The sequence below is a fragment of the Bos taurus genome, chromosome 13 (assembly GCF_002263795.3).
Source record: "Bos taurus isolate L1 Dominette 01449 registration number 42190680 breed Hereford chromosome 13, ARS-UCD2.0, whole genome shotgun sequence".
Taxonomy (NCBI): domain Eukaryota; kingdom Metazoa; phylum Chordata; class Mammalia; order Artiodactyla; family Bovidae; genus Bos; species Bos taurus.
In genome coordinates, this window is record NC_037340.1 from 44,854,921 (window position 1) to 44,871,945 (window position 17,025).

Sequence of the window (17,025 nt, forward strand, 5' to 3'; positions counted from 1 at the left end):
GCTTCACTGCAGCAGGAGGCTGTCCAGGTGGGAGGAGAGGCGACAATGCCATCTGTGTGTCTCCTCCACCTGGCGCAGGGAGTGGAAACCAGCACTTAAAGGGACGTGACTCAGGGGCGGCCTCAGGTGACAGCTCGTGATTCTTGTACATGAGAGGGTTTTCTAAAGTGAGGATATGGGTGGGTTTCCCACCATGTTTTCATAACCCACACGGAATTCTCCTGTTATTTGATGTGGTTCCTTCCCATCTTAGATAATTGAGCACAGTGTCATAGGAGAAAAGGAAGATGCTTCTTTATGGGCAGTAGGGCAGCTCTCTCCTTTTCAGCTGTCTCTCTGGAGCCCTGAAGTATGACTCTTTGCAGAGCAGTGTTGTCTCATGGCACGATATTTCTCAGGAAGGATGCTTCAGCAGTGGTCAGCCTGTGCCGAAGTCACCGGGTAAGTACAGTGTCCACAAGGTTTATGCTTGTGGACATGGGTCCTCTGCAGTAAAGCTCTGTTTACAGGACACCTCATCACGTGGGCATGCAGAGTGTCTAACACAAACACACAACGAAAAGAAACAGTTCAGTCACAAAGAAGATCACATATGCTGAGCTTCAGTTTATTTAGAAGATCAGCTACATAAGCGGCACCAAGTTCTCTCTGTTTATATGGTTTCATAGATAAATGCTATGCCCAGAATAGTTCCAAGTGCCTAACAGAGTATGAGAATATCTTTTCTCTTCTAGAGACATTTTTCATGGGAAAATGAAGGATTAATTTGTGTCAGAAATAATAACCATATTGCGTGTACCTGTTGAATTATTAGAAGCAAGTGCATTTTGAGTTGATTTAAATGTTTTCTCCATCACTTTGCTATCTGTAATGAGACTAAACTTTTGCCTTTGTCTCCTACCTGGAGCAGAATTTTCAGGAAGGAAGGAGATTTTGCAAGCAGTTGGTTGATCGAACTCCCTCTTTCACCATCATCCTAGAGTGACCGTTGTTTTCTCATATGTACAGACCTGCTCAGAGCTGGGTCAGGCTCTTGTCCAGCCTCAGTGCCCCTTCATGCTGTGGGCCTTCATCCTTCTATTCTTGTCTGGGCCCTGTTGTTTACTGGCTGTGTGGCCTTGGGCCTCTGTTTCCTCATCAATCAGATGAAAGAGTTCAAGTAGATCATCTCTGAGCCCTCCTCCAGTTCGGAGATGGAGCATGCCTAAGACTCACAGAGCGCTTTGTTGAGCCAGAGCCCCCTAGTGTAATAAAAGTGTCTGATCCAACAAAAAGTGACAGAATTCATCGTGGAATGCATTTCATGCTTTGTTCTGCATGTCAGTCAATCACTTAATCAGTGGTCTCGTATGTTTTCAGTGACTCAGACACTGTGTCTTCTCCATTCAGGGGCGCCCTGTCCAGCTGTGTGATGTGTCAGCTGCATGGCCCCCGAGGCAGCCCTGCCTCCCCACTGGGTCCCCTCAGCTCCTAGGTGGTTTAGAAAGCCCTCTTGGTCCTGTCCCACAACATCTGTCCACTCCTCTTACAAAATGAGAGTGCTGCACAGGTCCTTCAGCATTCGGGATGACAGTCAGTCCTTTGCAGTGTTAGCCTTCCTCACCTTCATCTTGTGCAGCTATTGGCATTGGGCATGGTTCCTTGTTCTGCACACCGTCTTCCAATGCAGGCTCTGAGAGAGCAGACATCTCACCTGCCAAGTAATATCTGCCTCCAGGTTTGGTCGAAGTCAAGTGTTGGTTGACTAGTTGGTAAAGCAGTAGTCGCAGGATCTTGGATGGGAACAGCGACAGTGGTACTGGAGACAGACGAGCAGGGTGAGCCTTTTCGGCAGAGGGGACCTCCTCGGAGTTAGAGGTTGATCTGCCGTGGGCACATTTTCCGTGATTCAAGGCTTGGTTTTCAGCCACACTGACCCAGAATGATGACATTACAACATAGTAAAGATTTCTAACTCTGGATCCATCTCAGAAAGAGAAGCCCCGTTAGGTGATGTGGAGACTTATCAGGCACTAGGAGTTACAGCTGCTAGACATGGATTGGCAGCCGGCAGTGACACAGGGTTCTGCATAGGTGATCTCTGCAGGGGCCCTCACACAGACTAACACTGAAGATGGAAAACTGGTGAAGCTAGATCTCCACACCAAAGGGAAGGGAAAAGGAGGAGAGAGACAGTAACAGTTAGAGCCTCTTTCACAGCCACCCACCACGTGCACAAAGTAATAATAGCACCCGGTAAAGATACGTAGTTGGGACCAGTCAGAATAAGGGATGGAGTGACCGCCTGAGAGAGGGTCGTCTTTAGTCTTCTGACAGAACTTACTCAGAGCAGAAGGCAGTGGGAAATGGGCATGCACTCCACAGATGTGTGCTGGTGCAATGCCTGTCTTGTTTTTTACTTCAGGACACTTTATCACTCCTCAGAGTCCACTAACAAGCACAGGCTGTGGCCCCCAGCTGGCCTCCCCACCTTTCAGGTTCGTCCACATCTAATCTCTCTCATACATGAGATTCTCCTCACCCTGATGCCATCCCACCAAGGCAACAGGAACCCGGGGATGTCATTGCATTTCCCACCAAAGCCCAGATCCCCTGACCCAAGTCCTGGACCTTGATGGCCTGGCCCTATACCATGGGTTCAGGTAGATATCCCCACAAACCCCTGTGAATGTTAGGCTCCTAATTTCTTCATCGTTTGTTAATAATGCTTTCATTTTAATGCCTCTGTCCTTTCTGTTTGCCTTCGAAGCCCTTTTGCTACTTATGACCTCAAGGTGGATGTTTCCCATAATTGAAGAAAGAACAACAAAGCTGTGGCCTCACCATCCTGCATTCCACATCTGTTGCTCCCTTACTAGAGTATCAGACGATGTACAAACAACTGTTTTCAGAGTGCTCCTGAAGCAAAGGAATAATAATGGCAGATCCCTGGGAAGTGCCCCAGCAGATAAAAGTAGCCGCGTCCAGAAATAATCGCTCCCAGTGGGATCCTGAACAATATTACATGTATATTCAGGGAAGGAAATCAGTCAAGGACATTCCTCTTTGACCCATCAGTAAGATGTAATGGCTTTGGTCCTAAAGAAGCTCCTCATCCTTTCATCTCAATTAGCGACCACAGTAGCCCAGGCAGAGACAACAAAGGCTCCTTTCAGAAGGCCAGGGCTGAGGGCAGAAGGTAGACTGATAATTGGACGCCTCTCCGTGGCAGAAACTGCACGGATGGAGAAGGGGAATCAGCCGGTGGCTGCTGGTCGGTGAACAAGGGCAGTGTCTGTCTGCAGTGCTTCCTTTCGCCTGAACCCCGTAGCCGGTTTTATCATCTGTGGTCAGCAGTCCAAACACGTTTGATCTTTCTCGCCCGCTCTTCCTAGAGCACTGTGTTCCTTCCCTCCTGAAACCTGATTAGTGATCTGCTCTTAGGAAAGATGGAGGTCATGAACATGTTTTATTTGTGGGTGAATCACCTCTTCAGGCCCCTTTCTTCTGAAAATGAGTTCTGTTCTTGGCAGAATAGAGACTCCAGCTCCTGGTTTGCAAACTCCTGGCTGTATTATTTCTTACTGCCAAGGGATTTTTTAAAGTGGTAATAACGGTAGTAATACATTCAGTTGTTGCATCAGGTGGAATGCAACATAAACACTGACGTAGTTGTTAAGACACAGTTGGGTAGGTGTGGACGCAAGGGTGGCAGGTCCAGAGCAAAGTCGAGAAATAGTGTAACCACAGGAGGCTGCATCCACGGTGGGTGCCAGATCTCCCCCTCCTCACTGTGAGCAGCTTCAGAGCAGACAGGAAACTCGTCAGTTAGGAAGGTGGACTGAGTTGAGGAAGCCATGTGGAGGCCTCCATTTCCACAGGAGCGCATCCTACAGCCAATAAGCAGACAGCCTGTGAGGACACAGCTGCCTGCCCCTAGCTTTCCCGATGGTTCTGTGACGAGCGCTGGTGTCAGTACAGCACACTTGCAGTGGCGCTGGGATCCCATGTGGGCATCCGCTCGTGTCGTGGGTGCTTAGAGCCCAGGGTTCACCTGCACTCTCACTTTTACATCTCCCCGGATGTCCTTGGGAGGTAGAGCGGCAGGAAACAGTAACTGGTTTCACTGTAAGTTGTTTTCAAGTTCAGCCACATGTAAACTATTCACAGGGTAAACACAGGCTCTGAGTCCCGGGTCCTTGGTGCAGTGGAGGGTAACTGGTCTGGGAGACGAAGGCCAGCGCCTGCGTCGGGCCGGCTGCAAGCTCCTGGTGTGAGCTGCCCGAGCAGCTTCTCCTCGCTTCCCCAGAGGGAGAGACAGTAGCTGAGGCTACTCCCTCGGGCCTTTTAGGAGCTCACAGTCTACAGTCGTTTTTTTGTTTGTTTTTTTCTGAGCAGTTAACAGAGGATGATTGAATGGGTGCTGTCTTGCTTGATAGGAACTTAAGTTTGGGGGAAAAAACGAAAGCTAAATAGAAAGCCACAGCTGCCTGTGCTGTTCCCCATGCTGTTTTCCTAATTGTTTCTTTGTGTGTGGCTCTTGCCGTGTGATAATGCAGTGTGCCTTCCTGTGAAGGTCCAGGGCAGAAGCACATGCCACCTACAGGCTCACTGCCAACACCTGGGCTGCAGGAGCAACCTTGAGGCACTGAACATGCTGGCCGTTTTCCAGAGCCCTGCCCACAGCGTTTCACAAGCGGATGGTTTGTAGATTCCTTTCTCTGCAGTTTTCTTGGAAGGAACTGTCTCACACTTGTGACCTCTCCATCATTAGACCAAACCCCATGGCCGTTGTCCCTGCTGCACTTCTCCGTAGTGCCTCGTCCCGACAGCTGCGTCGCCGTCATCTCCTGAGCCACGTGTCGTGTAAAAGTGGCGCCAGTCCTGAGCTGTCTACGTCATTTGTCTTACTTGCCTTTTCAAATTTAATCCTACGGATTTATTCTGCCCTTTCACAAACAGGCATATATATTGTGTGCATGCTGTTAATGCTGTGTCAGACTGAACAAAGATACACACTCATACACAGAACTTTGAGCAAATAGGAAGCATTTTAGATAAGGTAGCGTATGTGCTTCGTGTCAGGAAAATGAATCATTTTCTCCCTTAACTATGTGAGAGGATCCCGCCGGCACAGAGTGTGCTTCCTGTGCTGATTCGTTTTCAGTGTCCGGTGATGGATCCCTGCTACATTCCCCGTTTTGTCTCCTAGTTCTCTGGCTGCCCTCAGGCCTGGGCTGAGGGATATGCGGGCACCCAAGGTAGCTCAGCGCTGACCCAGAAGTGGTTTCCTCTCCCTGGCAGTGTCATGGAAGAGCTGCTGCCGTGGCTGCCATCAGCCTGCTCAGGCTACTTTCCAGTCCTTTAGTTGGCCAAAAAGTCACTTGTGAAGAGGAATGGCTTCTTATTGATAATCCTCAGCAGAGTCAGTGGCTCTGTTTTACAGAAGAATAGGGGAGCAGTTAGGACAGTCGTCTGAGCAACCAACGTTAAGAATTGTTGACAACCCTGCCTCAATAACCCTGTGTTTTTTTTCCTGTTGCTGGCCTAACAAGCCCAGTGGATTAAAGCAGCACAAAATTATTATCCTGCCATTCTGGAGGTCAGAGTATGGACTCGGTCTCTCGGCTGAAATCAAGATATCACCAGAGCTCGCTCCTTTCTGGAGACCCCAAGGGAGAGTCTGCTTCCTTGCCTTTTCCAACTTCTTGAAGCCCCCTGTGTTCTCTTGGCTCTTGGCCCTATTCCTCCACCTTTGAAGCCAGCAGTGCTGGGCTGAATCCCCCTCATGCTGGCTTCTCTCTGTTTCTTCCTCTTCTGTCTCCTCTTCGAGATATAAGGACCCTGTGATTACATCGGGCTCACTGGGATAAGCCAGGGTAGTCCCCCATTATAACATCCTGAATTTAATCACCATTCTGAAGTCCCTTCTGCTGTGTAAAACAGAACATTCACAGGTTCTGGAGATCAGGAGATGGACATGTCTGTGGGTCATTACTCAGCAGACCACAGACCACCCTCTAGTCTCAGATGCATGTCCCTCTCATGTAGAATATATTCACCCCATCCCAAAGTCCCTAAAAGTCTCAATCCATTATAGCATAAACTCAAGTCCAAAGAACAGTGTTCAGCATCCCCAGTGGTTCAGATGGTAACGAATCCGCCTGCCAATGCAGAAGACCTGGGTTCAATCTCTGGGTTGAGAACATCCCCTGGAGGAGGGCATGGCAACCCACTCCAGTATTCTTGCCTGGAGAATTCCATGGACAGAGGAGCCTGGAGGGCTACAGTCCATGGGGTCACAAAGAGTCGGACGTGACTGAATGACTAAGCACACACATCATTTCAAAAGTCCCAGATCTCATCATCTAAATCAACTGAGTCAGGTATGGGTGAGACTCAGGGTATGCGCTAACCTATGCTGAAATTCTCTTCCATCTCTGAGCTTGTGACACTCAAGAAACAAGTTATCTGATCCCAAAATATAGTGGTGGGACAGGCACAAGAAAACAGTTACAGACATGTTCAAAAAGGGAAACAGGAAAGGAAAGAAGGAGTTCCCATCAGACCTAAGTAATTCCTGAATATGGGCAGACCTCCTTGGGGTTCTGAATAGAGTCACCCTCTGTGTTCTGAGGCTCTACCCCTCCTGTGCCTCAGCTCTGCCCTCAGAGACACCTTCCCCTCAGAGACTCCTTTCCCTTCAGAGATGCCTTCCCCTTCAGAGACTCCTTCCCCCTCAGAGACACCTTCCCCTCAGAGATGCCTTCCCCTTCAGAGACTCCTTCCCCTTCAGAGACTCCTTCCCCCTCAGAGACACCTTCCCCTCAGAGATGCCTTCCCCCCTCAGAGACTCCTTCCCCTTCAGAGATGCCTTCCCCCTCAGAGACGCCTTCCCCCCCTCAGGGACTCCTTCCCCCTCAGAGACGCCTTCCCCTCAGAAACACCTTCCCCCCTCAGGGACTCCTTCCCCCTTCAGGGACACCTTCCCCGCTCAGAGACACCTTCCCCCTCAGAGACGCCTTCCCCTCAGAAACACCTTCCCCACTCAGGGATGCCTTCTCCCCTCAGAGACGCCTTCCCTCTCAGAGATACCTTCCCCTCAAAGACACCTTCCCCCTCAGAGACATCTTCCCCCCTCAGAGACGCCTTCCGCCTCAGAGACGCCTTCCCCAGAAATAGTGATCAAGACCACAGAGGAGTGTGTATGTCCACTGTGCCTACCCAGTCCTCAGAAACACCTTCCCCCAAAATAGGGATGTAGACCACGGAGGAGTGAGCATGTCCACTGTTTCTTACCCCGTCCAGAACGCCCCCTCCTGCATCTTCACTAGGTCGCATCTGGGCTATCCCAATTTAGATCCAGAACGCTCAGAAGATCAGCTGTGGGTCAAAACCCACAAAGAGTGTGGAGAGAATTTCCTGCAGGTCTTTGAGGGTGGAAAGTGTTTCTGCTTTTAGTTCCAGTTCTGTCCCCTCAAGATCTGGAGACAACTTGGGCGACATTTCCTACAAAATCAGGCACATGTTTGTAGAGAACGCTTATCTAAAAGTTACTCCTGTAAAGTTTCAGTTCAGTTCAGTTCAGTCGCTCAGTCATGTCTGACTCTTTGCGACCCCATGGACTGCAGCACACCAGGCTTCCCTGTCCATCACCAACTCCCAGAGCTTACTCAAAGTCATGTCCATCACGTCGGTGATGCCATCCAACCATCTCATCCTCTGTCGTCCCCTTCTCTTCCTGCCTTCAATGTTTCCCAGCATCAGGGTCTTTTCCAATGAGTCAGTTCTTCACATCAGGTGACAATGTATTGTCGAGTTTAGTACTTTCTTAAAGTGAAAAAGTCTACTAGACATCAGAAAGCACATGATGCTCGTCTAAAAGAAAATTAAGTTCCTATCTGCTCTGCTCATCTGATTTAATGGTTTAGCCAAACAGATCGTAACATGTTCCCCCATGTTATGTTGGCTTTGAATTTCAGGTCTCATGTCAGTCATATAAGAAGAGTATAGCTTCCTGTTTAGACCTGGAGACACAGATGCAGAAACAAAAGAGTATGCATTAAAGCCAAATTCAAAATGTAATTTATAATCTTATCTGTCTTAATCACTAGAAAGTTAATTTTGTTCATGTCCAGGCAGCCTGAAAACATGGGAAGGATTTCCGTATATAAGAACGGAGACTGTGTGAGCTGGGATTTGAGCTCAAGAGGGTGCGCTCATGAGAGGTTAGGAGCAGTGCCACGAACATGGCCCCACAGATGCTGACAAGCGTTCTCAGCTCCCAAATACATATCAAGACTTTTTTGCAATCTCAAAACATTATCAGTCGATGGGATTGTAAAGATTATGTGGTCTAATTCACTCATTTCACAGAAGAGAAAACAGAGGCTTGGTGAGATTAAGAAGATGTGCCCGAGGATAGGCAGCTGTTCGTGGCAGGGCCAGGACCAGGACTCAGCTTTCCTTCAGTGCATCATTTCTCTGCCTCTGTGCATGAAGGACAATGGGGAGTCCTAGGACCTTCCTGTACATGTGGGGTTTTCCCCATGGTGTGCGTGTATGCTCAGTCATGTCCAACTCTGCGACCGCATGGACTGTAGCCCACAGTCTCCTCTGACCATCAGATTCTCCAGGCAAGAATACTAGAGTGGATTGCCATTGCCTCCTCCAGGGGATCTTCCTGACTCAGGCATCAGACTCACGTCTCTTGAGTCTCTCTAATGGATTTATAGAAAGAATATGGAGAGAATTTTCTGAAGGTCTTCGAAGCTGGAGAGGCTGGAAAAGAGTCATATTTTCCAGGAACTCCTAAATACACACACACACACACACACACACCTCAATACTGCTCGATGATTCCCACACCTTGTGTGTCCAGGAATCAGGAATTCCATGTAGGGCAGACACACACTCCGCGGTTAGCCTGGGGCAGCCCAGGCTGGCTTCTCAGGCGTTCTCCCCACCCACCCTTCAGCAAGGGTGCACCTGGGGCCAAGAGATAGGTTGATAGGTATACCCACCAGATGACACTTCAGCTCTGTGACAGCTGAGCCTTCGCCTCCATCACAGCACACTCCATCACAGACAGACTGCAGCAGGTTACACGTGAACCAGGACTGCGCACACATTCTACTGGTATTTGGGGCATGTTTTGTGTATTGTGTCTCATCCAGTCCTTACAGCTGTCAACAAGGTGTCACCAGGATTTGATCTTGTTCGGCTTACAGAGGTGAAATGACTTGTCTGGGGAATGATGGACCCAGAATCCAATAGAGAACACGTAGGAAGGGGTCAGCAAAGCTAATCTAACCTACACCCTCTGACACCCCTCCTACTGGCATAACAGCAGCAGATCAGAGATGGTCGTCAAGACTGTGCCTGAACTCATGTTGGCTCAGGCTGAAACGTGCGTCCAGAGAGGCTAAACAGCTGGCCCATCACCCCGTGATCTCTCTGGGATCCAGAGAGGGAGCTGGGCCCAAATGATCTGCAGGTACCTTGGACTAAAGCGTCATCTAGTGATAGTAAGCCTTCATCGTTCAAGCTCTGATTGCTGGGAACAGTGGCAGCGACCACCACCACACAAGGCAGGGCCCTCCAGCAGGCCGCCCTCCCCCAGCACAGATGCCCACCCTGAGACGAGTGTCTCTTTCCACCCATGGCTACAGGATGAAATGGCACATTCTGTTTTCACAGTGGGCTGCTTGCACATATCAGCAGTTATCAAGAATTTGAAAACCTGTGCTGTGGAACCCGCAGTAACTTGCTAGCAGGATTTACTCACCCGGGTGATCTGAGTGACAGAGGTTACAGAGTCATGCGAATTCCAAATGCCATTTCAAAGCCAGCCAGGGAGAGAATAAGCAGATTTGTGTTTATGATAATGACATTTAAAAGTCTAAAATTATAGGGTTGTTTACAGAGATGGACTTATTATAAAATAATTGCATCCAACTTTGCAAAAACATAAAAGAACATCATTTTGTTGTGGACGGTTGAAAGGAAAGGTTTTCTTAAAAGAATAGGGAAAATAAGACTCAGTTTCAGATAAAAAAACTTCAAAGGAAATTCATGGAATCTTAAAAAGAGAATCTCACTCAAAGAATTCTCTAGAATTTCCTAAATTTAAAAGCATTGTTTTTCTTCAGACATCTAATTAAGATTACATACCAAACCCTATAATAAACCTCCCACAAAGAAATAATAGTAGACTGCATGCATTATAGATGTTCAGAGTTTGCTCCATTTAAATACAATTACTGACCTTCTACTAGCAGTCAGGATGCCAGCGTTCCATGGCAACCGCAAAAGAAAGGTCACAGTCCTATTTTCCAAGAGATTTTTGGCCCTTAGCAGGGAATTCACTATTATGCTTGGAGGCTATGCCACCTGGGAAACAAAGGGGAATGATCACATTTCACCTGGAGAAACACATATCACGTGTTTTCTCTTTCTAGTCACAGAGAGCTTGCACCTAAGCAGTGGCTGCTGTCCCTATGAGATGCACTTAGTCACCATTAAAGCATCAGGCTGCCCACGGAGGATGTTCCCATGGATCTCTGAGGTGTCTGACAGCCATTAATCCCAGAGGCAGTCTTTGGAGAGATGTTTAAAAGTTTTGATTCTGGGATCAGCAGGACCTGAGTGTGACAGGGAGGTCAGCCTGTTTCAGCTGGAAACAGCCCATCTCGGCCCCTCTAAGTTGGGGGTGAGTGATACACTCACTCTCAGAGCCGCTGGGTATCCCAGATTCATAGGCGTCAGTCAGCTCCAGAGACAGTATGAGCAGCCAGTGAGCAAGGCTGTCCCTCTTACTGTTGCACACTTATCTTAATCATCTCAGGAGTTTGTGCAAGTTAACATCTTTCCTAAGTGTGAGCAGTTGGTGCAAAGCATTTTAAAATATAAAATATGGATGCATTATTTTAACCATTTCCCCTTGGCCTCATATAGCTTGAAACAGATATTGTTTCATGAATTTTGAAGCGGACTGAGATTTATTACTAAGTTTTATATAGCACAAGAATAATGAATATGATTATACCATTGATACATATATACATAATATGTATGGTCCTTAGGAAGCATTACTGTGAATAAAGCTAGTGGAGGTGACAGCTGAGCTGCTTAAAATCCTAAAAGATGATACTCTTAAAGTGCTGCACTCAATATGCCAGCAAATTTGGAAACTTCAGCAGTGGCCCCAGGACTGGAAAAGGTCAGTTTTCATTCCAGTTCCAAAGAACGGCAATGTCAGAGAATGTTTAAACTACCTTATGATTGTGTTCATTTCACATGCTAGCAAGATTATGCTCAAAATCCTTCAAGCTAGGCTTCAACAGTACATGAACTGAGAACTTCCAGAGGTATAAGCTGGGTTTTGAAAAGGCAGAGGGACCAGAGATTAAACTGCCAACATTTGCCAGATCATGGAGAAAGCAAAGGAGTTCCAGAAAAACATCTACTTCTGCTCATTGAGTATGTGAAAGGCTTTGACTATGTGGATCACAACAAACTTGAAAATTCTTAAAGAGATGGGAGTACCAGACCATTTCACTTGTCTCCTAAGAAACCTATATGCGGGTCAAGAAGCAACAGTCAGAACCAGAAACGGAAAAACTGACTGGCTTAAAGTTGGAAAAGGGATACAACAAGGCTTTATATTGTCATCCTGCATATTTAACTTACATGCAGAGTACATCATGTGAAATGCCAGGCTGGATGAATCACAAGCTAGAAACAAGATTGCTGGGAGAAATACCAACAACCTCAGATATGCAGATGATACCACTCTAATGGCACAAAGTGAAAATAAATTAAAAGAGACTTTTGATGAGGGTAAAAGAGAAGAGTGAAAAAGCTGGCTTGAAACTCAACATTCAGAAAACTAAGACCACAGAAAGCCAGTCCCATCACTTCATGGCGAATGGAAGGGACAAAAATGGAAACATTGACAGATTTATTTTCTTGGGCTCCGAAATCACAGCAGCCATGAAATTAAGACACTTGCTCCTTGGAAGGAAGACTGTGACAAACCTAGACAGTGTATTAAAAAGCAGAGACATCACTTTGCTAACAAAGGTCTATGTAGTCACAGCTATGGTTTTTCCAGCAGTCATGTACAGATGTGAGAGTTGGACCATAAAGAAGACTGAGTGCCGAATAACTGTTGCTTTCGAATTGTGGTGCTAGGGAAGACTCTTGAGAGTATCTTGGACTGCAAGGAGATCCAACCAGTCTGTTCTGAAGGAGATCAGCCCTGGAATTTCTTTGGAAGGAATGATGCTGAAGCTGAAACTCCAGTACTTTGGCCACCTGGTGTGAAGAGCCAACTTATTGGCAAAGACCCTGATGCTGGGAAGGATTGAGGACAGGAGGAGAAGGGGGTGGCAGAGGATGGCATCACTGACTCAGTGAACATGAGTTTGAACAAACTCCAGGAGACAGTGAAGGACAGAGAAGCCTGGCGTGCTGCAGTCCATGGGGTCACAAAGAGTTCAGCTCAGCGACTGAACAACAACAACATATATGTATTTGTATGTGAATTTAGTCATTTTAAAGATTTCAGCAAAATACATTGATTCTCCAACATCATGTGTTCTGAAAAATAAATCTATTATGTCAACAAAAGTACAGTATCAAAAGATATCACTTTAGCAAATATAGGACTGATGATATAAATCTTTTGTAGGTTAAAAATCATGTCATTCATAGTAGTTTAACTGAAGAATCTTCAAATTCAACAGCTATTTCAGTCTTTTGGGGTTAAGGATTCCCTTTAATCAATATTTCATTTTCTCCATAGAATCAGGTTTTAAGAAGTAGAACAAAGAACCAGTTTCTCTGATTAATGGTATCAGGTATAAAATTTTCAATTACTGAGGAGCTGGAAAGGGCACAGAGGAACCTTGGCCTTTTGGTGCTTTTCCTGAACACTGTGGAAAGAGAAGTCAGACCTCACTGACAGTATACTAAGTTAGGATTTTCATAAAATGTTTTCTATCTTAAAAACCCATAATATGTATTAATAACATCTTGCTTATGTTGAATTCTCAAGAAGATACCATAAAAAAATCTATGCACATTCACCCCATTTAGGTCTCTGCCAAACAGTCCTCCTCTCCTTTGTTCCCCAAGGGCCTCTCCTTTGTTCCCCAAGGGCCAGAGTCGCAGCATCTCAAGGATCTGGGCAAATGAATTCTTTTTTCTTCAATATCTTCTTGACTACATGAAAGAGAAAAATTGGCGTTAATGAAAGACAAAGAAAAATCTTATTTTCTAAGTGATGTGTCACATCAAATGAAGTACTTCTAAAAAAATAAAGGCTCTTTGAAAACAAATAGATTTTCTGCAGTTCTCAAGAATAAAAAATATTACACAGTATATACATATGCGTACACTGCCTCCTTTTAATGGCGGCATGGCACTGTCTTCCCATGTTTTCCTTGCCAGCTAGCCAACACTCTCTTTTGTTTTATCATTCAAGGCCTAGCCCTGATTTCTGATGTCACATGACAGTGTTGCTATGGAAACAGTGGCTTTGTGTGTCCCTGAGGGAACAAAGGGTCATTTCCATTTGAGGACTTCAGAGTAGGCTTGGTTCCCTGTTGGTAAATGATTGTGGTAACCAGCATATTAAATGTTATCGGCAAAATTCCGTTCATATTTTACATGTCCTCTTTCTAGCAAACCGCTCTTTCGGTCCATGTTATTACAGCAACCTTGGGACACAGGCTAGAACAGAAGTGAAGCTTTCCCGGGTTGAGAAGGACCACCAGTCAAAAGCAAGTAGCAGAGTTTAGAATTATGGCTTTTATCTTCTCAATCCCAAGTCACAGCTGTTTCCAGGAGATTTCAGACTCTGCTGTCATTTTATTTTAAATCTCGGCGCCCATATGACAGATCTTAAAATGACTGAAAAGGCAGCCAGACAGCCCCCAGCTTCTCAAGCTCCTGCCTGGGACCAGCTCAGGTACCTGGTCTACGTGCGTAGACAGCCTTAGTAAAAACTCCAGAAAAACTCAAGCTCTGTTGAAAAAAATTAAGCAGCATTATAGTGATTAAAGTTACAGCCAGTACATCAAATCACTACTTCCACGTAACCATGTAATTGTTTACAGATGTATTTATTTAGTACATTTCCTTTACTAATGTATTTATTTAGTACATTTTAGTCTTAAAATATTTTAGCTTTTTTCTTACATACAACATTCACATTGTAAAGTATACAGATTATAAGTGTATGGTTTGTTACATTTTTTTAAGAAATGAGCATATGCAGATAACCACCACCCCGGTCAAATTATAGAACTTTACCAACACCCAGAACTTTCAAATCATAGCCTTTCTTGAGGTGACCACTGTCTCACGACTGCCATTACAAATTTATTTTACCAGCTTTGTATTTAATTCAAATCATACATACTTGTGATGGGTGTGCATACATAGTTTGTTCTTTTTCATAGCTTTAGGAATTTCATTGTATCAATGTAACTCAAATTATTTATCATTATGTTGTTAAAGGATTGGTGCTGTTTCCTTTTGGGGGCTATTGTGAATAAAACTACTATAAACATTTTCATAAATACCTCTTTGTGGATTTCTGCACTCTCCTCTTAGATAACGTTGTTAAACTCACTTACCTAGCCTCATAGTTTATCTGCATAATCTAGTGAATCTGCCCACACGGTCATGCTGTCTATGCAGAATGACAGTTTTCTTTCTTTTCCAAACCTCATGATCTTTATTTATTTCACTTGCTTGTATTGCACGGACCAGAGCTCCAGTTTACTACTGAATAGAACGTGTTAAACCGAACTCTCAGTCAAAAGTATAAAGTTCTCAAAATGCTTCTTTTTTTTACTCAAGTATAATGTTTTCTGAGGGTTTTGGTAGACATCCTTTATTATATAGGGGATTGCCCTTCTAGTGTGCTGAGAGTTTTATTATGAATGTGTACTGAAAATACAGAGGGCTTATTCTGCATCTTTTGAGAATCTCTTGTGACTTTTCTACTTTGATATGGTAAGTGCCATTGTTTTAATTTTCAGTTTTAAATCGAACATACATCCTAGAATAAAGCCAGCATGGTTGTGGTGTATTACCCTTTTCATACTTCATTGGTTTGGTTTGTTATTACTTTGTGCCTCTGTTTACGAGAGTGATTTGCTTCTGATTTTCCTATCTTATAGTGCCCTTGCTACATGTTGACTTTAAAGTTATGCTGGCCTCAAAGAAAGAGTTTGGAAATGCTCACATTTTACTGTTTTCTGGTTGACTTTGTGTGAGTTCTTCCTTAAGTATTTTTAGTGATTTAATGCTGCAGTTCTTTGAGACTTGAATTTTTCTACTGGGGATGTTTTAAATTGTAGATTCAACTCCACTGAGAAATAGAATTGTAAAGATAGCTGTTTCTTCTTGTTTCTGTTCTGGAAAATTGTTTTTTTTTAAATGTCTTCATGCCATCTTTAATTTCAAAATTATTTGCAAAGCCTGGTTCATAATAACCTGTGTTTCTCTTTCCCCAGAACTGTGACTATGTTACCTTACGTGGGAAAAGGAAGTTTCTCGATGTTTCTCGATGATGTTAAGAACCTTGAGACGGAGAGGTTATTCTGGATCATGTGGGTGAGCCCAGCGTTGTCCCAGCAGCCTTTTAAGTGAGAGAGGGAGGCAGGAGGGTGTGAGTTAGAGGAGAAGCCAAGCGGACACACCCGCGGGACACAGTGCCTGTAGGGGCTGGAACAGGCCAGGACACAGACACCCCGAGAGTCTCCAGGAGGAGCACGTGCAGCCCCCCACTCCTTCTACTCCTTAAGACCCCCTGTACCTTCAGACGTCAAATCCACGCTTTCAGCACCTGGTGTGTGGCAACTCATTGCATCAGCAACAGGAAATGATACAACCTGCCCTTATTTTGAATGTCTTTAGGTTCAGCAGTGATGCCTCCATCTTTTCACTCTTGATATTATGCACTTAGACTTTTTCCACTTTTTTTTCAATCTGTTTTGCAGTTTTGTCTCTGCTGCTACTTCTAAGTTGCTTTAGTCGTGTCCGACTCTGTGTGACCCCATAGACGGCAGCCCACCAGGCTCCCCCGTCCCTGGGATTCTCCAGGCAAGAACACTGGAGTGGGTTGCCATTTCCTTCTCCAATGCATGAAAGTGAAAAGTGAAAGTGAAGTCGCTCAGTCGTGTCCGACTCCTAGCGACCCCATGGACTGCAGCCTACCAGGCTCCTCCGTCCATGGGATTTTCCAGGCGAGAGTACTGGAGTGGGTTGCCATTGCCTCCTCCAAGTTTTGTCTCTCTTGTCGGTTAATTCAAAGAACCACGTTTGACATTTACCGATTTCCTCTACTACCTCCTTTTTATTTCCTTGATAACTTGTCTCATCTTTAGTAACTCCTTCCCTCTATCTTGTCTTAGATGGGTTTTGTGTTTCTGTTTTATAAAGTAGCTTACTTCGATCTTTAATTTCCAGCCCATTTGTACATCCAAAGAAGCATCCCAGAAAAGTCCTCAAAGTGTAAGAACTCCTGGTACCCCTGGTACACAGCAGCCTTAAACAGGAGAGAACCTAAATGCCCACCAGTGGCCTTGCAGATTAAAGAGCTTAACTTCTGTCCTGAGATACAGAGGGAAGGGTAGGTGAGGGGTTGGCAGGTTTCCATCATGTGGATGACATCATCAGCAGATGTGTTTGAATGTCCCTCTTGTTGGCACAGGGTGGGGCTGCCTTGGTGGGGCTGGAGCAGCCGAGGAGCCCACTCTCAGCAGCCTGGGGCCTGGCACACAGCGGAGGGCTTGACAAAGAGGGACGGGTGCCCGCTGCACTGTTGGTGTCAAGGGAGGACCTGTGCTCTCACGTGGCCAGTCCGGGGCCACCTGAGGCCGAGTCAGCTGTCCACCCACCTTGTGTTCCCCCTGCCTCCAGGTCACCACACACCCTTGACAGAGCTCCTCTTGGAACCTTCTCCTGGGTGACAGGACGGCTCTCTCAGCCTCTTCTTCCCTGGTGTGTCCCTCTCTATCTTTCCAGCGG